The following is a 23071-nucleotide window of genomic DNA, read 5'->3' as shown; positions in this document are numbered from 1 at the left end:
TTGGTGCTTGAAGATCGTCGGCGCTTGTGCGAGCAAGAAGATCGTCGGTGTTTGTGCGCGTAAGAAGATCGTTGGCGCAGAGAACCATCGGAGCCTGCGCGCGGACGATCGTCGGAGCTTACGTGCGTAGGAAGATCGTCAGCGCTAGCACGCCAAAGAAGATCGTCCGCCAAAACGATTGTCGGCGCTTGCACGCGTAAGAAGATCGACGGGGCTCGAAGATCGTTGGCGCTTATGCGAGCAAGAAGATCGTCGGTGTTTGTGCGCGTAAGAAGATCATTGGCGCAGAGAACCATCGGAACCTACGCGCGGACGATCGTCGGAGCTTACGTGCGTAGGAAGATCGTCAGCGCTAGCACGCCAAAGAAGATCGTCCGCCAAAAAGATTATCGGCGCTTGCGCGCGTAAGAAGATCGACGGGGCTCGAAGATCGTTGGCGCTTGTGCGCGAAACAAGATCGTCAGCGTTCGCTCACGAAAGAAGATCGTCGGCTTTAGCGTGCGTACGAAGATCGTTGCGCTAGAATGAAGGGCGACGATCAGGAATGGGACGATCAACACTGAAAGTTCTGGTGAGCGCCTGTGCGCTAACTCAGGACTGGAACAGGATTCTTCTGGAAGGAAGTCTCAGGAACAGCAGGAACAGTAGGCGAGAACTTGCGCACCACGCAGGAAAACGTTGGCGCGCAGGGGGTACCTGGCGCTTAAGGGACTGACTCACAGTGTGAGAAAGCCCCTTTGCCCCGAAGGGACCGGTGTCCGTTGGAGAACGGGGTGCGTGGGCGCCCACAGCGCCAGCAGCCAGGAACGGAGACGGCAGGTCAGCAGGTCTAGGACATGGCGAACTGCGGAGAGGTCCCGAACAGCCAGCTGGACTAAACAGGAACAATCCTCCGAAGAGGAGTCTCTATGAGTGGCCTCTCTCGCGAATGAGAGAGGAGAACACTTCGTAGAAGAGACTAGAACACACTGATGATGGCGCCTCCTAGGGCCGTTGGATCAGCAAGCTGACCTATAAGGAGCAATCCTCCGAAGAGGAGTCCTTATGAGTGGCCTCCCTCGCGAATGAGAGAGGTCACCAGATGGATCCTGCAGCTGCTCAGCCCCTTGAGCATAGCTGCAAGAGCGACCGCTCAGCCCCAAGAGCATAGTTGCATGAAATTCCATGGTCTGGCCTTGCAACCGCTCAGCCCCATGAGCATGGTTACAAGAGCAGTCGCTCAGCACCAAGAGCAAAACCGCCCGAGGACCAGGAAAATGTTATTTTGATAATAAAATAAATTTTTGAATATACTTACCCGGTGATTATATAGCTGCAACTCTGTTGCCCGACAGACAACTCTACGGTAAAAACTCGCCAGCGATCGCTACACAGGTTGCGGGTGTGCCCAACAGCGCCATCTGTCGTCCAGATACCCAGTACTCAATGTAAACAAAGACTCAATTTTCTCCTCGTCCCACTGCGTCTCTATTGGGGAGGAAGGGAGGGTCCTTTAATTTATAATCACCGGGTAAGTATATTCAAAAATTTATTTTATTATAAAAATAACATTTTTCAATATTTAACTTAGCCGGTGATTATATAGCTGATTCACACCCAGGGGGGTGGGTAGAGACCAGCAATATATGTTTACACTTTTATGAGCTAAGAGTTTTTATTTCATTTTAGAAGTTATCAAAATAACAAAAACAAAATAAATAGGTACCTGGTAAGGAAGTCGACTTGAACAATTACTCTGCCTTTTAAGTACGTCTTCCTTACGGAGCCTCGCGATCCTCTTAGGATGCTGATCGACCCCTAGGATCTGAAGTATCAAGGGTTGCAACCCATACAACAGGACCTCATCAAAACCCCTAATCTAGGCGCTCTCAAGAAATGACTTTGACCACCCGCCAAATCAACCAGGATGCGAAAGGCTTCTTAGCCTTCCGGACAACCCAAAAAACAACAATAAAAACATTTCAAGAGAAAGATTAAAAGGGTATGGAATTAGGGAATTGTAGTGGTTGAGCCCTCACCCACTACTGCACTCGCTGCTACGAATGGTCCCAGTGTGTAGCAGTCCTCGTAAAGAGACTGGACATCCTTTAGATAAAAAAAACGCAAACACTGACTTGCTTCTCCAATAGGTTGCGTCCATTATACTTCGCAGAGATCTATTTTGCTTAAAGGCCACGGAAGTTGCGACAGCTCTAACTTCGTGTGTCCTTACCTTCAGCAAAGCTTGGTCTTCCTCACTCAGATGGGAATGAGCTTCTCGTATTAACAGTCTGATAAAATAGGATAAAGCATTCTTTGACATAGGCAAAGATGGTTTCTTAACTGAACACCATAAAGCTTCAGATAGGCCTCGTAAAGGTTTAGTTCGTTTTAAATAGAACTTAAGAGCTCTCACAGGGCATAAGACTCTTTCTAGTTCATTGCCTACCATATTCGATAAGCTGGGAATATCGAACGATTTCGGCCAAGGTCGAGAAGGTAGCTCATTTTTGGCTAGAAAACCAAGTTGTAGAGAACATGTACCTTTTTCTGACGAAAATCCGATGTTCTTGCTGAAGGCAGGAATCTCACTGACTCTTTTAGCTGTGGCTAAGCATACCAGGAAAAGTGTCTTTAAGGTGAGATCTTTCAGGGAGGCTGATTGTAGCGGCTCAAACCTGTCTGACATGAGGAATCTTAGTACCACGTCTAAATTCCAACCAGGTGTAACCAAACGACGCTCCTTCGTGGTCTCAAAAGACTTAAGGAGGTCCTGTAGATCTTTATTGTTGGAAAGATCTAAGCCTCTATGCCGGAAGACTGATGCCAACATGCTTCTGTAGCCCTTGATAGTGGGAGCTGAAAGTGATCGTTCTTTTCTCAGGTATAAGAGAAAGTCAGCTATTTGAGCTACAGAGGTACTGGTCGAGGATACAGATACTGACTTGCACCAGTTACGGAAGACTTCCCACTTCGATTGGTAGACTCTAAGGGTGGATGTTCTCCTTGCTCTAGCAATCGCACTGGCTGCCTCCTTCGAAAAGCCTCTAGCTCTCGAGAGTCTTTCGATAGTCTGAAGGCAGTCAGACGAAGAGCGTGGAGGCTTTGGTGTACCTTAGAGGAAGAATTCTGGGAACGTCTACTAGCCATCGAAGTACCTCGGTGAACCATTCTCTCGCGGGCCAGAGGGGAGCAACTAGCGTCAACCTTGTCCCTTCGTGAGAGGCGAACTTCTGCAGTACCTTGTTGACAATCTTGAACAGTGGGAATGCGTATAGATCTAGATGCGACCAATCTAGGAGAAAGGCATCTATATGTATTGCTGCTGGGTCTGGGATTGGTGAGCAATATATTGGGAGCCTCTTGGTCATCGAGGTTGCAAAGAGATCTATGGTTGGTTGGCCCCAAGTGGCCCAAAGTCTCTTGCATACATCCTTGTGGAGGGTCCATTCTGTTGGAATTACTTTCCCCTTCCGACTGAGACAATCTGCCATGACATTCAAGTTGCCTTGGATGAACCTCGTTACTAGTGATATGTTTTGACCTTTTGACCAGATGAGCAGGTCCCTTGCGATCTCGTACAACGTCAGTGAGTGGGTCCCTCCTTGCTTGGAGATGTACGCCAAGGCAGTGGTGTTGTCCGAGTTCACTTCCACCACTTTGCCTAGAAGGAGAGACCTGAAGCTTTTCAAGGCCAGATGAACTGCCAGTAGCTCCTTGCAGTTGATATGCATTATCCTTTGACTCGAGTTCCATAGTCCCGAACATTCCCGACCGTCTAATGTCGCGCCCCAGCCTACGTCCGATGCGTCCGAGAAGAGAACGTGGTTGGGAGTCTGAACAGCCAGGGGAAGACCCTCTCTTAGGCTGATACTGTCCTTCCACCAAGTCAGGCAAGACTTCATCTTCTCGGAAATGGGGATCGAGACCGCTTCTAGCGTCTTGTCCTTTTTCCAGTGAAATGCTAGGTGGTATTGAAGAGGACGGAGGTGTAGTCTTCCTAATGACACAAACTGTTCCAGGGATGATAGCGTCCCTATCAGACTCATCCACTTCCTGACTGAACATCGTTCCTTCTTCAGCATGTTCTGGATGCATAACTGGGCTTGGCTTGTTCTGGGGGCCGACGGAAAAGCCCGAAAAGCTAGACTGTGAATCTCCATCCCTAAATACACAATAGTTTGGGATGGGACCAGTTGTGACTTTTCCATATTGACAAGGAGACCCAATTCCTTGGTCAGATCTAGAGTCCACTTTAGATCCTTCAGACAGCGACGACTGGAAGAAGCTCTGAGAAGCCAGTCGTCCAAATAGAGGGAGGCTCGGATGTCCGCTAAATGAAGGAATTTGGCTACATTCCTCATCAGCCTCGTAAACACAAGAGGAGCTGTGCTTAGGCCAAAGCACAGGGCTTGAAACTGGTAGACAACCTTTTCGAAAACGAATCTCAGAAAAGGTTGGGAGTCCGGGTGGATGGGGACGTGGAAGTAGGCGTCCCTTAGGTCTAAAGAGACCATCCAGTCTTCCCTTCTGACCGCTGCTAAGACTGACTTTGTGGTCTCCATGGAGAACGTCTGCTTTGTGACAAAGACATTCAGAGCACTGACGTCTAGCACCGGCCTCCACCCTCCTGTCTTCTTTGACACCAAGAAGAGTCGGTTGTAGAATCCCGGAGATTGAAGGTCCGAGACTTTGACCACCGCTCCCTTCTCTAGTAAAAGAGACACCTCCTGTTTCAAGGCTCGTCTCTTGTCTTCCTCTCTGTACCTGGGAGAGAGATCGATGGGAGACGTTGCTAGAGGGGGTTTCCGTACAAACGGGATCTTGTACCCCTCTCTAAGCAACTTCACAGATTGTGGATCTGCGCCTCTCTTTTCCCAGGTCTGCCAGAAGTTCTTGAGTCTGGCTCCCACTGCTGTCTGAAGAAGCTGGCAGTCAGACTCTGCCCTTAAAGGACTTGGTTCCTTTCTTCTTTCCTCGTTTCCCTTCGGCACGAGCACCTCCTCTGCTGGAGGCTCTGCCACGAAAGGGCGGAATAAAACGGGACGCTGGAGTGTCCATCCTTGGTCTAGCTGACAAGGTAGGCAAAGGGGTATCTTTGCGAGCGGAGGACGCAACAAGATCGTGAGTGTCCTTCTGTATCAATGAAGCGGCTATTTCCTTAATCAGGTCTACTGGAAAAAGGCACTTGGAAAGAGGCGCAAAAAGAAGCTCGGATCTCTGGCACGGTGTAACTCCAGCTGAAAGGAATGAGCATAGGTTTTCACGATTTTTAAGGACTTCGGACACAAATGATGCAGCAAGCTCATTAGACCCATCACGTATGGCCTTGTCCATGCAGGACATAATGAGCAAGGAAGTCTCTTTCTCTGTCGGAGAGATCTTTCTGCTTAGGGCTCCTAGACACCAGTCTAAGAAGTTAAAAACTTCGAAGGCCCTAAAGATACCTTTCAAAAGGTGGTCCAGGTCCGAAGATGACCAACATATCTTTGAGCGTCTCATGGCAAGGCGGCGGGGAGAGTCTACGAGGCTTGAGAAGTCGCCCTGGGCAGAGGCAGGAACTCCCAAGCCGAGAACTTCTCCCGTGGCATACCAGACGCTCGATCTAGAAGAGAGTCTAGCAGGGGGAAACGTAAAGGCTGTCTTCCCTAAACTCTTCTTGGACTGCAACCATTCTCCTATCACCCGCAAAGCTCTCTTGGACGAGCGTGCGAGGACGAGTCTAGTAAAGGCAGGAGTGGTAGACGGCATGCCTAACACAAACTCTGACGGAGGAGAACGAGGAGCCACAGAAACAAACTGGTCCGGAAACATCTCTTTGAAAATGGCCAAAACTTTCCTAAAGTCCAAAGAGGGTTGAGTAGACTTAGGCTCGTCCAATTCTGATTGTGGTTCATCTGTGTGTGCAGCAACATCATCATCAGAAAGTCCCTCATCCGATAACTGATGAGGAAACGGCAACGGAGTGGGTAACGGCTGGTTCGCTGAGTCCGGTCGCACGGGTGCATGCGTGACTGAGCCGGACGCAACGTCATGGAACTGCTGCCCAGTCTGTGAGCTGGCAACAACCATGGCAGCGCGGGGACGCACAGCGTCTACTCCAGACTGTCTGGACTGATGTGGGTGCGCAGTGGAAACCACACTGGGTTGCGGAGGTTGACGCACCGCGTCAAAACAAAGCAACTCTGACAGTTGTTGAACCTCCCGAACGTCAACGGAGACCTCCGTGCGTCGCTTAACGTCAACATGCGGCTGGCAGATCACACTGGAACGCATGGGTGGCGGAACTCTCTCAACTGGTGTGCGTGAGAAGGTTACCTCAGCGTCCACAGGACGCACAACCGATCGTGTGGAAGGTTGTAGGCTAGGTACTGCACTAGCTGGTGCGGCAGCAACCTTCTCCGCACGAAAGTCCTGCATTAGAGACGTCAGTTTAGACTGCATGTCTTGCAGTAGAGACCACTTAGGGTCTACAGGAGCAGGTGCGGCGACAGACGGTGTTACTGTCTGAAGCGGTACCGCTTTGCCTCTCTTAGGCGGTGAGCAGTCATCGGATGACGGCAGCGAGTCCGAACTGACCCAGTGGCTACAACCGGGCCGTTGGACTTGCGCTGAAGGGACCGACTTGGGTTTTAGCGGTCGTGAGACCTTGGTCCAGGGTTTCTTGCGAGAAACACCTTCCGAAGACGAGGTATAAATGGGCTCTCTCGTCTTAGTTAGGTAGGAGCGATCTTGGGTAGATACGCCCGATACCACGGAGGGAACGTCTGTTCGGTGATTAAAGCCTCTCGAACCCATTTGTCGTACGACATTGCTTCTCCCCTGGACTTGGGAGCTTGCAAGAGGTCCCGGACTAGGAGGACGACAGGCACGAACAGACGAACCCTCAAGCGCAACACTATCCACAACACTATCACTCGGCACTTTAGCACTTCCCACTGCACTTTTGCACTTAAGCTCCTTCACATCCGCCATGAGTTGATTACGGTCACTAGCAAGAGACTCAACTCTCTCACCCAGAGCCTGGATGGCACGCATCATATCAGCCATCGAAGGTTCCTGAGTGCCAGGAGGGGGGTTAGGAGCAACCACTACAGGGGAAGGAATAGGTTGTGGGGCATGAGGAGAGGATATATCAATAGAACGAGAAGAACTTCTCCTAACTCTATCTCTCTCTAGCCTACGTGTATACTTTTGGAATTCGATAAAATCGAATTCCGAAAGCCCAACGCACTCCTCACACCGATCTTCCAATTGACAGGTTTTATCCCGACAATTGGAACAAACAGTGTGAGGGTCGATAGAAGCCTTCGGAAGACGACTTGAACAGTCCCTAGCATTGCACTTCCTAAATTTTGGGACTTGTGAAGGGTCAGCCATTTTGAATTGGTCAAAGGGAAATTCAAAAACTATCAAAAAGTCATCAACAAAGAATCCGTTATCAAAAAGAGTTCAAGGATTTGTGTGAAGAGAAACCCTGCACAGCGAAAGCTCAAAACTAGAATCAAGTACTTCACCAATTAGTTGTGAAAAAACTCCAGTTTAGCAACAGCGAGTAAGTACGTCTTGTCGATAGCTCGACAGAGAGAAAATTGAGTCTTTGTTTACATTGAGTATTGGGTATCTGGACGACAGATGGCGCTGTTGGGCACACCCGCAACCTGTGTAGCGATCGCTGGCGAGTTTTTACCGTAGAGTTGTCTGTCGGGCAACAGAGTTGCAGCTATATAATCACCGGCTAAGTTAAATATTGAAGAACCCATCCAGGAAATATTAAGGTATGAGAAGTTCCTCCTCTGCAGGGGAAAAACTCCACCTGGGAAGGGAACCTCCCTCGGAAGGGAAGTTATCCACCCCTAGAGGCGAACCTCCTAGCGTTCTAAGATGAACTAAAGAGCTGACAGTTGTCACGGGAGAACTTCTAAGAGAAGGGAACACGCCCATGACGATGTCCTAGAGAAACGGCAGCAACAGCAGACTCCCCAGGCACAAACAGGGCAGCTCTGCTTCGTTGGTACATTAGGCAAACGAAGAAAAACTGGATCGTTAACTGGGAAAAATAAATAATTAGTTAACCAAAAAATTCCCCCGGGAGGAACTCCGAAGAGAAACCCCGAGGGAAGAGAAAAACATAAGAATTACAAATTAAGTAAGCGCCCTCCTCCCCCACTAACATTCACGGGAGAAGGGGGAGAGCAGAGAACTGTAACAAAAACAGAATTATAACAGAATTATAATTATGTAATTCATCATAGAATGTTCACAAATAGTAAGAACCACTGAACCCCGAAGGGGAGAGTTCTCCACAGAAGGCTGAAAAGTTAACAAATACAATTAGATTTCATTAAAAATAATTGACAAATAAAACAGAATAGCAACTCAACCCGACGGGAAAGAAGCTTCCGTAATACTTCGTAGTAGTAGTAAAAGGGTGAACGACCTCGAGAAGAGAGAGAGACTGTAGTCAATCTAAACTCCCACGTTCCCTTCGCTTAGAGTCCAAGTTCCCCGTAGGGAAGGAGGAACGGCGGAGAAAACAGATGAATGAGGAAAGTCCAGCAATGACGATTCTCCACAGCCGAATCAACGGAAGCCGAAGGAACAACCGAAGGACCATGGGAGAGGCCGCGCCCCATGACGTGAAACCGCGGTGGCCTGGAACTTCGCGGTGATGTTGTCGTACACTACACACACCAAGCACAAATCTGAAAAGGAAACTTACTAAATTTCTATAACCAAATATATACATAAACATAAAGAATGTTTATACTGTATACAGTATATATATTAAGTATAAGAAAAAGTAAGTAATTAAGTAAAGACAAAACATTAATGGCTGCCAAGTGAGGGTGAGAGCAGACATATCTGCCCATCACCCGAGCCAAAAGCGAAGTGAATCAGTTCAACGGTGTGTGAGGGGGGAGGGGTAGCTAGCTACCCCTCCCCTACCCCCTCGCTAACTAGCGAGGGGGTAGTTAACCCTCGTTAAAAATCTAGTGGCTCGCCATTTCAGCTACGCCGAAAGTAATACCCCATGTAAATAGCGTGGTTTGTATTTCGGTTACGGAACAAAATGGATAGTAAAAATATGACAAATTCATAGATAATTTGTATTTTTCCTAACTATACAAACCTTAGCTATTTAATAGGGGTATTACTTTCAGCGTAGCTGAAGTGATGAGCCATTAAAATTTAACGAGGGTTTACTACCCACGCAGCTAGTTAGCGGGGATAGGGGAGGGTAGCTTGCTACCCCCCCCCCCCCAAACACACCTGTGCTTGAACTCACTTTGCTTGGAGGTAGGACTTCAAGGGGGATAGGGCTAGCAGGCAAGTTTGGTTAAATAGCAAAGGTTTGTATAGTTAGGAAAAATACAAATTATCTACGATTTGTCGTTTGTTCCGTAACTGGAATACAAACCACGCTATTTAATAGGGGTGACTCACCCATTAGGAAGGGTGGACGTCTGTGCCAGTCTGGCTTTTTGGCTTTGCCCAGGGGCTCGCTATTTGAGTGTGTATGCACCCAAGAAATAAGGAGTCCCTGCACCTCGCTAGAACCTTGCTACGCAAGGACTGTGGCCTACGCAAGCTGTGTGTGAAGGTATGAAGTGTGACTCGTCCTAGGAAGTTGTTCTGAAGTTCTTTAGATGGAAACTTGTAGACTAGGACTTTCCCAATACAGTGAACCCTCGCTACTTCGCGGTTCGACCATCGCGGATTCACCACTTCGCGGATTTTTTTCATAACCCATGTCTATACATATATTGCGGATTTTCCGGAAATATCGAAAATACCGCGATGTGACCGATGATGCGAGATTGGAGAAAGTAAGGAAAATTGAATCATGATTGATTTTCAATATAAATGAAACTTTGAGGAGCAACAAAGATATCATTTGTTAGAGAGATAGAGAGAGGTAAGGAATGGGAGGTAGTGAAAAGTAGCCCACAGAGAGAGAGAGAGAGAGAGAGAGAGAGAGAGATACGTAGAGAGAGAGAGAGAGAGAGAGAGAGAGAGAGAGAGAGAGAGAGAGAGAGAGATAGAGGGGGGTTTAAATGTAATAAACAAAAAAATTTGATAGGTTATAACACATTGGTGCTTATGTAATATCAACTGTATACTGTAGACGGTTTGAATAAGTTAAGAAATGGTATAAATGATACTTTGTTAGTGTATTCGTACACACTCAAGAGCGGCAGCTAGATGACAGCTGATCTAATCACAGCCAAAAGTAAAAAAAAAATAAAGTCAACAATACTCGATTTTTAAAACACACCCGAAATTTAAAAACAAAAGTACACGCTTTCTTAATGTGCAATTAACTATTTAAAGAGTGGCAATTTTCTAGAATAAAATGATATTTCCCAAAAAATAGTGGTTTGCTGATGAAATCGGATGCCCTATTTTTGGCTATGATTGAAATAGATGTAGACTCGGCCTAATTATTTCATTTCGTATTTAATTGACACTAAGAAAACTAATTTTAGTTTCTTCATCTAAATGTAAGTATTGTATAACACGAAGAGAGAGAGAGAGAGAGAGAGAGAGAGAGAGAGAGAGAGAGAGAGAGAGAATGAATCAGCTGTTGTAATCAAATGGCGTGTTTTTGTTTCGTGAGAATTTCATCGCCACGACTTTAACAACAACATACTGTACTGAACTTTACAGTATTAAACAGACTACTGTAATATGATAAAGTAAAATATTTGTAATCTATTTTATATGAAATGGGGCTATTTTTGTTTTGTTTAAAATTTACATTTACGTATGTAAAACAACTCTCTCTCTCTCTCTCTCTCTCTCTCTCTCTCTCTCTCTCTCTCTCTCTCTTAGATTGTTTTCCTGCTTTGCTACGTATGTATGATTTTATATAGATACGGTAAATAATATTTGTAATAACATATTTTATAAAAGCTTTTACTGTAATATCATTATTTATCACTTTCATCATGCGGGTTAAATTCCTTAGTTTGTTTACTGAGCGTACTTTATGACGCCGTCGTTTCAGGCGGCGTCATAAAGAAAAAAATTTCATTTGGAAGTCCTAAGAAAAATTAAGTAAAATATTAGTAATAACCAAATCAACATACTGTACTGAATAATCAATATAATTGATGCAAAAACTAACCTATAAACAGATGTGTAAATGCGTTTGTTTCTTCATTAGGATCAGAGATAAACGTAAACAAAACATTGGTTACCATTTTTTATCGTGCTTTTTGGCGTGTTTAGGAAACGTATGATATAAAGTCGCCTTTAATATTTGTGCCTGTTTTAGTTTAGGGTACTGTATTACATGCATTAAGTGTTCTGTACATTAAAGGGTAGTTTGTTAACAGTACTACGTACAAGGGAAGGTTTTAAAAGTCTGAATATACATGTTAAATAAATAGGTAAATATGGTGTTACTACTTCGTGGATTTTCACCTATCGCGGCCGCGTCTGGAACCTATCTACCGCGATAAACGAGGGTTCACTGTACCACCTCGTCAGGGTATGGGGACGTAACAGTATTAATCTTAATACTAGGAACACAAGGAAGCATGCTTTACCTGCAGTGGTTTGAGGTCAGCTATGCAGAGAACCCAGGATGCTGCTTTCCTCACAAGAGGGTAAGATGAAGAAAAGAATAAGAGCCAGTAAAACTTTTTCATTCACGCAGACTAAAGCCGGGTAACAGTGCCCTCATCCTTCTGCTACTTGTCCAATAATGAGCTTGAGGTATACAACCAGCTGTTGTGCAGCCACCACCGGACCGATAGAGATCGTATCGAGTTCCTGTGGGCCACGTCTTGCAGGAGAAAGGTTGTGAAAGTCACCAGGAACATTCACATGCCTTCTTGTAAAACCTGCGTCACAGAGTAATCTGCTAAGAAGGACCAGGGGCATAGTTATGCCCCTGACACTGTGAGTCGTCATGTCAAGATGATGATTCGGTGATCCTCCTCTAGTCTCTCCCAGTGCTGACAAGAGGAGGGACCCGGGCAGGCTGTTGCCGTTTCATTCAGGTAAAGTCTCATACCTTACCCTGGGTACAGTATCGGATGATCTGGATCGTCCGTTACTTAGTTGAGACTTGTGTGGGATCCGTCACCTCTGGAGACTGTGTCTAGTGACATACTCAGAGACGAAACTGAACATTGTCTTTCGACCTTCTCAATAATGGGAAATGTCGAAAGAGAGACAATGAAGTTCCTTGACTCGTATGGTTGCTGTCCGAGTGCGTAGGAACATTGTGTTCTTAAATCAGGAGAAAATTTGTTGCCTGGTGAAGTGGAACACAAGGAGGTCCCTTTAGGGATCGGAGATTTGAACCATGTTCTGAAAGGAAGGTCTCAATTCCGACTGGGGAAAGGCAAGTTGTAAGTCCATATGAGTTAGGAAAAGTCTATCGATGAGAGGGTGTCCCTTTCTTTCAATTTGAAGGTGAAGGATCAAGGTTGAGTGATCAACTTTACCTGTCAAAACTGAATAGGGGGTCTTTTCCTCTTGCATATACTTGAGGATTCCGCTATTGCTGGAATCGAGGTATCGAGTGGAGAGACACTTTCACATGACGCCAACCGCACAAGACGTGATACTGCCTGGTAGACTGATGCTGAGAAATTCCTCAGATATCTAGACAACCTTTTTTCAAAGAGGTATTGGGTAGTCTTCAGGCGTACAATCATAGCAAAGCTATAGCTTCTGGTAGGTATCAAAGTGGGTTGTCTGTTATGTGGAGAGGGTTCTCTTGGAGGCTCTATCAGGAGCTGCAAAAGGTTTGGAGACCGTTATGCATAATGCCATAGCGGAGCTAGGAGAGTCCTTGAGAGGTTGACTGATGTTTTAGCCTTGTTGAGTGCCCTTCTCCAGATAAAACAGGGACAAGAGGTAAACATCATTGTTGTATCCACCGTTGTTACCAGAGAGCCTTGGGGTCTAGGGCTGGTGAGCAACGGTAGCCTGAGATTCAGGAGCGTTGCGAACAGACTCCCTAGTTGGAGGACCTCGTAAAGTCGGGACTTTGTTGGCTACATGGCGATCCAAAGTCCATTCGGTATACCTTATCTGCGATGCTGTGCACAGATTGTCGGCGAGCATGTTCTTCCAGTCTGGAATGAAGCTGGCTGATAGTGGTACCGAACGGACTTTGGCCCATCTTAGTGTTTATACTATTAGATGGGAAGAGGCTACAAGCCAGTTCCTACTGCTTGTTGATGTGACTCTCTATGTGGTGTGTTGTGTGTCATCCATCACATCACTGAGTGGTCTGTTAGGAACCGATGAGGCTGCTGAAGGACCGGAAAGTTGGCCTTCATCTCTTAAGAGATTTAAGTGAAGGTACCTTCAGGCTCTGTCCAGAGGGCTGAGGTCGTGTGGTGCAGCATTATGGTCCCTCCTTTCTTCTTTTTCCCGACTCAAGTCTCCTGGATTGAAAGTCGTACTCATTTTGAGAAGGTTTTTGTGGAGATTGGTGTGTAAAATCATTCCCAGATACACCAGTCTCCTGGGAGGGAAGTAGGGAAGATTTCCGTAGGTTTACCCTGATCACTGGATCTTGGTAAAAAGACTTCAGAAGTTCCAGTGTTAATGCAAGGTTGCCACTGAGTCTGCTAAGTTCAGTCAGTCGTCCCGAGAGAGCGGAGACAGAAGCCGATCCTGTGAGACCAGGATGGGTGTAGTGGAAAGACCGAAGCACCGTGCCTTGAACTGGTGTTTCTTGTTTGTCTAGACTGAATCTTCCAACATTCCGAGATGGATGATTTGGACCTGGGAGTAAGTGTCCTTTAGGTCCAGTGTGCAAATGAAGACCTGAAGTCTTAGCCCTTGATCGAACTCCAAAATGGTGTGGACATCGACCCAAAGGGACATCTCCTTGGTGATCCTTTTGCATGGAAGATTGTCGACGCTGGAATCTTGACTCGTGTCGTAAAGGATCAGGCGCGATACCCAGTGTAAGAATTCTTATCTGAGAGAGAATTTCTTTAAAAGGAAGGCCACGCTTAGCCTTACCACGCGCCCTGATGGGATTGATGCTATTCCTTAGAATAGAATCAATCTGGGGAATGTAAATCAATGGTTAACCATTGGGTATCGTGGTTACTGTGCAGTTGGAGAGTGCTCGCAAGTAGTTCCCTGTTGGCAAGCCGTTGACAAGGGTTGTTGAAAGTTTACCGATCACTTTAGTATAATGGCAAACCGCCAATCGCGAGAAGTATGTTGTATCACTTCAGATCTAGGAACTACAGGAAGCGGTTGACTAGTAAGTTCGAGTCACGAACTGCTGGCAAATAACTGATGACCGACGACTCGGTGGTCTGTGAGCCAATGGTGAGTTCGAGATCAGCAAGCTGATTATGGTCCCCCCTGTTTCGTCAGAGATGAGCAAGCTAAAGATGGGCTGGTCAGAGATCAGCAAGCCGAGTTCAATGATCGAAGAAAGATGAGCTGCCCATCGGTGATCTAGTGATCAGCAAGCTGATAACTGGTTATTGACTAGCAATTGGTGATTGGAAACGCTAGCAATTGGAGATCGTTAGTCATTGGAGGGACTAGAGGTCAAAGATCAGCATTGGTCTTGCAATTGGCGATCTGGTGATCGGCGACCAAGCAATCAGTAAACTGTGAACTAGCCATCAGCCAACAGTGATCTAGAGATCAGTCTGTTGATGCTTTCCTGTTTGCTGCCGGTGGTCTGTCAAGGAAAAAAGAAACTTCAGAAGATACAGGGACCAAGGATTCCCCGTTTCGATTCCCTTGTAGGATGGAATCTTCGGGATCTTGAATCCTTCTGTGGAGCCTTATTCCTCTTTTCCCGGTGGCAATGTTCATGTGTTTGCGGGGAGGAATGGGGCAATGGTGACCTGTCCAAAAAGTTTTATTCCTTCTGACAGACAATTGCGCGAGTGTGTGGGAGAGTACTGGAGCGATGGCACACAGGATGATGGTGGTGCTTAATATCTGCCTGGAGAGCAGGCAAGCGCTGGTTCTTAGGCAAGAGCTGGTGCATTGGATCTGCAAGCCTTGACTCTTTGGCAAGAGCTGGCGCATTGGATCCGGGACCGTAACTGCGCAGGAGGGCGCAGGAAAGTGAAGGAGAGCGCTGGCGCGCAGTGAGGCACTGTGTAGTTTTGTGCATTCTCCCTAGAATGCACCGAAGCGTGTGACTGGTTGTGCAAGAGTGGGAGCATTGGCGCGTGTGTGAGAGTACTACGTAGAGACTGTTGGCGCGTGCGTGCGGAAGACCATCAGCGTCCGCAAGTAGAAGACCGTCGGGGCGCGGAGATGGCTGTGCGTGCACTCAAGATTATTGGAGCGCGCACGAGCGAAGGCCGTCGGCACGCGCCCGCGCGTAAGGCTGTTGGTGCACGTGCGCAGTAGACTGGTGGCGCACGTGCAGGATACCATCGGTGCCCCCGCGCAGAAGAAAGTCGGCGTGCACGCGCGCAATACTGTTGGTGTGCGCGCAGGAGACACGAAGCGCCCGCACGCGGAAGAAAGTTGGCCTGCGCACGCGGAAATGTTGCCACGCACGCGCAAGAGCATTGGCGCTTGCGCGCTTGGAAAATCATCGGCGCGCGCACAGAAGATTGTCAGCGCGCGCGGAAAACCATTGGCGCGTGTGGGAGACCATCGGCGCGCGCGTGCGTACAAGACCATTGTCACGCGCGCGGAAGACTACTGGAGCGCGAGACTATTGGCACGCGCAAGACTATTGGCGCGTGCGCGCAAGACTATTGGCGCGTGCGCGCAAGACTATTAGCGCGCGAGCGCGTAAGACTATTGCCGCACGTGCCCGCAAGACTATTGCCACGCGCGCGGAAGATCGTCTGCGCTCGCACGCTGAAGATCGTCAGTGCTCGCGCGCTAAAGATTGTCGGCGCTCGCGCGCTGAAGATCGTCGGCACTCGCTCGCTGAAGATCGTCGGCGCTCGCGCGTAAGAATGTTGGCGAGCGCGCGGAAGATCGTAAGTACTCGCGCGCGTAAGAATGTCGGCAAACGCGCGTGCGCGGGAGACCATCGGTACCCGCGCGCGGAAGATCATCGGCGCTTGCACGCAAGACTGTATGCACACACGCGCGTGGAAGAGTATTGACGCGCGAGTGCGCTAGACTATTGGGGCGCGCACGCGTGCAAGACTATTGCCGTGCGCGCGGCAGACCATCGGTACCTGCGCGCTGAAGATCGACGGCGCTCGTGCTCGTAAGAATGTCGGCGCTAGTAGGTTCGCGGGTCAGCTGGTAGGATGACCAGTGGCAGGACGATCAGGAACTGGGATGTGCCCTATACATAAGGGCGAGCATCCACCAATGGGGACCGTAAGCAGGTCTACGTTAGAATCCAGGACCGAAGTCCAAAGAACTACGTTGCAGCACAAGGTTGCGCTGGTAGATCGGTAGGTCAGCTGGCAGGACGATCAGGCTGCACTGGAAGGTCTGCTTGATCCTCCGAAGAGGTGTCTCTATGAGTGGCGTCTCTCGCGAACGAGAGGTAAATACTTCGTAGAGACTAGAAGACGCCCATGATGATGCCCCTTAGGGTGGATCAGCAAGCTGACCTTAGCAGTAGCGATCTTCCGAAGAGGAGTCTATATGAGTGGCGTCTCTCGCGAAAGAGAGAGGTAAACACTTTGTAGAGACTAGAAGACGCCCATGATGATGCCCCTTAGGGTGGATCAGCAAGCTGACCTTAGCAGTAGCAATCCTCCGAAGAGGAGTCTCTATGAGTGGCCTCTCTCGTGAACGAGAGGTGTGAACACTTCGTAGAATAGACTTGCCAAGACCGTGCTCCGCCACTGAAGGAAGAGAGTCAGCAAGGGAGGAGAGAAGTCTGGCCGAAGGGCAGCAGCAGCAGTCAGAGACGATGAATTTATTAGGATATGGGAAGTTCTCCCTTTGAAGGGAGAAACAACCTCACACCTGGGGAGGAAACTTCCCTCGGAAGGGAAGTTGGCCAACCCCTGGAGGCGAACCTCCTTTAGCATTCTAAGATGATCTGAAGGGCTGGCCATGTTGTCACAGGAGCACTTCTAAGAGAAGGGATGACGCCCATGACGACATCCTCTCAGGGACGGCAGTGACAACAGATTCCCCACGCATGAACAGAACAGCTCTGCTTCGTCGGCACTCTTTAGTCGAACGAAGAAAACTGCATAGTTAATTGGGAAAATAAAATTAAATAATTATTTAACAGAAATTCTCTAGGGAGGAACTACGAAGAGGAACCCCGAGGGAACAACATAAAATAAGAATTAAGTATTGCGCCCTTCCTTCCCCAGACGACATCCACGGGAGAAGGGGGGAGTGGAGTAATAAAAACAGAATTATAATTATTCAAATCAGCTAAGAATATTCACTAATAGTGAGAACCACTGACCCTCCGAAGGGAAGTGTTCCCCCACGGAGAAAGCTGAAAAGTTAAAATACAATTAGATTTTCACTAAAAATAATTGAGACAAACAATCCGAAGAGCAACCTAACCCGCGCACGGGAAAGGAGCTTCCCCAATAGTACGCTATTGTAGTAAAGGTGAACGACCTCGAAAAGAGAGAGACCGTAGTCAATTTTTGAAAGGCCACATTCCCTTCACTCAGAATCCAAGTTTCCCGAAAGAAAAGAGGAAAGGCGAAGACAATAGTTGAATGAAGAGGGTCCAGGCGATGACGATTCCCCTGCGGTGGCCGAGTTAACGGATATATGCCGACGGGAAGATCGATGGACCAGAGAGGGAGAGGTCGTTCCCCACGAAGTGGAACTGTGCTGGCCTTGCTACTACGCAAGTGTTGTTGTCATATTTGTATCACACACACAGCACAAACACTGAAAAGGAAATTTACCACATTTCTATACACATGTATACATAAACATTAAGAATGTTTAAACAGTATATATATAGAAGTATAGGAAAAAGTAAGATAAAAATGGCAGTCCAAAATAGGCGAGGAGGGAGAGAGGAAATAACTGCTCACGATCCGAGCCAAAAATAAAGTGAGCTCAAGCACAGGTGTGTGAGGGGGGGGGGGGGGTACGGGGGTTTACTACTCACACCACTAGTTAGCGGGGGGGGGGGGAGCAAGCTAAACCCCCCCCCCCCACTAACTAGTGGCGTGGGTAGTAAACCCTCGTTGAATTTTAATGGCTCGGCATTACAGCTACGCCGAAAGTAATACCCCTATTAAATAGCATGGTTTGTATTCCAGTTACGGAACATATTTATATTGTAGGAGGTCACAGCAATTGCCTGGAGGGGAAACACAGATATGTGTCTTTCCTATTTCCTTTCTAGCTTACTATCCTAAGCTATAATAATAATAGTAATGTATACTATTTTATGCATGTGAAAATTTATCAGTGAAATAAATTACCCCATACTCATCTCACTCTTTCTTTCCTTACAGGACGAGGCTAAGGTTAATTGTGCAGTCCTGTTCTGCAACCACAAAAGTAGGGACTTTTGTGGCCACAAGATGTGCAGGTCTCATGCCCCCAGCACCATCGCAACTGAAACCCTGAGGTATTGGGATCCGAAGGGTTGCACCGTCTGCTCGGCCTTGATGACCGATGGTTTCGGTGATCCTGAGACGACGGAGTCAAGGGATACTGCGAGGGAAACGCTTCGGAAATGGGTAAGTGTGTTCCAAAAGAACTCTCAGGGACCTTACCTGCCAAACGAAGCTATGAGATGCCTCCTGTTCCCTAAGGCCCAATCCGACACGGTTGTGTCTCAGGCACAGGTCAAGCCTCCCTTCATCCAGCTGATGATAGAGGCTGACATCAATAAGGCTCTTGAAGGCATGGACATCCCTCAAGAATGGATATCGGAGGTGTCCTCAGACACCAAAAAGGATCTTCTGCAAGAAAATCCTGAAGAAGAGGTGGCTCAGCCACCCACAAATGAAGAAGGATCCATATCAACTATAAAGGAAGACCCTCAGTTTTCTGTGACGGCATATCAACCTGTGCCATCAACCTCTTCGGCCCCAACTCCTCATTTAGACCCGCTGATAGCCAAGGGCGAGGCGCTCTTGAAGCAGCTGCAACAAATGATGGAATCGTTCCGCAAGGAACAACAAGAGATGAGGAGGGAAGTCAGAGAAGCGAAACGCTCGGGCGTTCTCAGAGGCTCTCACAAGCCTAATCAAGAATGGACTCGGGTGGAAATGGAACAAAACTCCACCCCCCTTTCCTCAATTTTTCCAACACTCCACCCCCTCATTGGAAGAATATACCTTGGAACTCTTGAGCAAAAAGGTAATAAGGAAAACAAAGTCCATCAAATTCCAGGGAAGGCTGTTTTGTGTTCCCAAGAAGGACTCGGACAAACTCAGAGTCATTCTAGACTTGTCTCCACTTAACAAGTTCATCGAGAACAACAAGTTCCAGATGCTAACCCTACAACACATAAGGACCCTGTTACCAAAAGGGGCGTACACAGTCTCAATAGACCTGGCAGATTCTTATTGGCACCTACCGAGGATTCAGGCTACAGAAGACAAATTATGTCTTCACAGCCATGCCCTTCGAACTAAACATAGCCCAAAGGATATTCACAAAACTTACGGACACAGTCATCCAACAGCTTTGCTTAGAAGGCCTTCAGGTAGCGGCATACCTGGACGACTGGCTGGTGTGGGCAGCATCCAAGATAGCTTGTCTGCAGGCAGCCACGAATGTGATTCAGTCCCTGGATCATCTGGGCTTCAAGATCAACTACAAGAAGTCTCGCCTCTCTCCAGCTCAAGAGTTTCAATGGTTAGGGAATCCATTGGAACTTGCAGTCACACCGCCTCTCCATTCCCACGAAGAAGAGGAGAGAGATTGCGGGATCTGTCAGGAGACTACTGAAATTCAACAAGATTTCAAAACGCCAGCAGGAAAGAGTACTGGGCTCTCTCCAGTTTGCAGCAGTGACAGACCCAGTGCTAAAAGCACAACTAAAGGATGCGTCAGGAGTCTGGAGAAGATACGCATCAAACACTCAAAGAGATCAACAGAGATTGACACCAACTCTACTGCGATCGCTTCTTAGGCCGTGGTCAAAGGTCAAGAGCCTGTCAAGGACAATTCCCTTACAACCACCTCAACCTTCAGTGGTCATCCACACAGATACCTCACCGGAAGGATGGGGAGGCCATTCCCATCAAAGGAAAGTGCAAAGGTACTGGTCGCACCAGTTCAAGACTTTTCACATCAACATTCTGGAAGCCATCGTAGTCTTCCTAAAGTTGAAGAAACTATCCCCTCACAGATCAGCCCACATCAGGCTGGTCTTGGACAGCGAAGTAATAGTGAAATGTCAGAACCAACAAGGCTTGAGATCATCTTACATCAATCACGCGATGTTAGCCATCTTTTGCTTGGCAAGGAAGAAAAGATGGCACTTATCAGCCGTTCACCTGCAAGGGTTCCGCAATGTGACGGCAGACGCTCTATCCAGGCAAAAGCCAATAGAGACAGAATGGTCCCTCGACGCAGACTCATTCTCCTTCATCTTGGAAAAAGTCCCGGAATTGCAGATCGACCTCTTCGCAACGAGCGACAAGAAACTACCTCGATATGCGGCCCCTTACGAGGACCCTTGGGCAGAAGCGAAGGACGCCATGTCCCTCGATTGGAACAGATGGAATCTTATCTATTTCTTCCCACCAACAAATCTCCTGCTGAAGGTCCTCAACAAGCTGAGAGCCTTCAGGGAAACGGCAGCAGTAGTGGCCCCCAAATGGCCCAGGAGCAATTGGTTCCCTCTAGTTATAGAACTGAAGCTGAAGCTATTTCCTCAACTGAATCCAGTTCTATCCCAGCTGGTTCAGAAGTCGACTGTCTACGCTTCATCATTGAGAACCCAAAACCTACATCTCATGATTTTCTCGCCTTAGAAGCCAAGAAAAGGTTTGGGATCTCAAAAGACAACATCGACTTTATAGAAGAATACAAGTCAAAGTCAACCAGAAGACAATACGAATCGTTTAGGAAGAAATGGGTTTCCTTTGTGAAAACAAAGAGACCGGCAGAAATCTCAATAGACTTCTGCCTTTCCTTCTTCATCTACCTTCATGAACAAGGCCTGACTTCCACCACAATAACTACATATAAGTCAGCTTTGACTAGACCTCTTCTTTACGCCTTCCAGGTGGACCTGTCAAACGAAATCTTCAATAAGATTCCGAAAGCATGCGCTAGACTTAAACCAGCAACCCCTCGAAAGCCCCTATCATGGTCCTTGGCCAAAGTCTTGCACTATGCTTCGAATTTGAACAACGAAGATTGTACGCTAAAGGATCTAACACAGAAATTGATATTCATGTTCGCTATAGCCTCAGGGGCTAGAGTTAGTGAAATAGTGGCCCTATCTAGAAACGAAGGCCATATTCAGTTCACAGAAGAGGAAGAGCTGAATCTTTTCCCCGATCTTACCTTTCTCGCCAAAAACAAGCTGCCCACCAAAAGGTGGGGTCCTTGGAGAATCTGCCCTCTGAAGGAAGATGTCTCTCTATGTCCAGTAGAGTGTCTCTAGGTCATTCTTTGAAGAACTTCGGACTTCAAGGAGGGACAGCTCTTCCTAGGCAAAATCAAACTTATCCCTGAAACAACTGAGGGCAAAACTCACCTACTTTATTCGCAGAGCAGATCCTGACAGTACACCCACAGGTCACGATCCTAGAAAAGTTGCTTCCTCGTTGAACTTCTTTCAACATATGAACTTTGATAGACTCCACTCATATACGGGGTGGAAATCATCTGGTGTTTTCTATAAACATTACGCTAAGCAAGTGCATGAAATAAAACACATTGTGGTGGTGGCAGGTACTGTTATAAAACCTGTTGTCTAGTGCTGCGATGAACAGTGGAATATTTTGGGACTTTACAGTGTATTGGGTGAACAGGTATTAGCACCTTTGAGTGTAATACCTTTTAATGAAAATCACTGTAGTGATTTTTGGACTGTTCTATATAGCTGTAGAATCTAACCAATAACACCAGTGCCGTGTGAAGGTGTTACAAGATTCTTTTTATGATACATTTTGCTTTTTGTATTTTCATATTTTGTATTTTTATATTTTATAAATTAATGAGTGCCACTCTCAAACTGAAGAAAAGCTCTTTTAATAATACTTCTCTTTATAATTTCTATACATGATATAGTCTAACAACACTGTGTACTATGTACACACGGCACTAGTGTTATCTGTATAATTTCACACCTGAGATTCTGAACAGATTTGGTGTTACCTTGGCAACACTTATTCAAAGGGAGGTCACACGAAAAATGCTGACCCCTTCTCCTTTTAATTGATAGTCCCAATCAATTGACTGTTCATCGAAGAGCTAGACGACAGGGTCCAAAATAGCACCTGCCGCCACCACATAATGCTTCAATCCATAGACTTGCTTAGCATAGTGTCTGTAAGACACACTGGACAACCTACGATCAGTAAATGAGCGAAGAGGCTGAAGTCCACACACTGAAAGGTTCAGTGATGAAGCAACTTTTCTCGGATCTTTATCTGCAGGAGTACTGTCAGGATCCGCTCCGCGAATAAGGTAGGTGAGCTTCGCCCTCAGTTATAGGTAGTTTGATCCAAAGTTTTCTCCTGTAAATAGCTGTTTCTCCTGAAGTCTGAAGTTCTATGAAGATAGACCTTAGACACTCTAGCAGACCTAGAGAGACATCTTCCTTCAAAGGGCAGATTCTCCAGGAACCTCAACTCTTATTAGGTAGGTCGTCCTTAGTAAGAAAGGTTGGATCAGGAAAGAGATGCAGTTTTCCCACTTAATGTGGCCCTCATCCCCAGATAGGGCCACTATTTCACTAACTCTAGCCCCAGAGGCTATAGCGAACTGAAAAATAACCTTTTAGGTTAGATCCTTGAGGGAACAATCCTCATTGTTCACAGGTGAGGCATAATGTAGGACCTTGTCCAAAGACCATGAGATGGGCTTTAGTGGCGTTGCAGGCCTAAGCCTGCACATGTTTTTGGAATCTTATTAAAGATTTAATTCGTCAGATCCATTTAAAGGGCATATAGAAGAGGTCAAGTCCGGGCTGACTTGCACATAGATATTGGTCCATGGATCTAAAGATCCAATCAAGTGACCTCTCTCGCAT

The sequence above is a fragment of the Palaemon carinicauda genome, chromosome 43, assembly GCF_036898095.1.
Source record: "Palaemon carinicauda isolate YSFRI2023 chromosome 43, ASM3689809v2, whole genome shotgun sequence".
Lineage (NCBI taxonomy): Eukaryota > Metazoa > Arthropoda > Malacostraca > Decapoda > Palaemonidae > Palaemon > Palaemon carinicauda.
The sequence above is the reverse complement of the archived record's forward strand: the minus strand, read 5'-3'. Positions refer to the sequence as shown.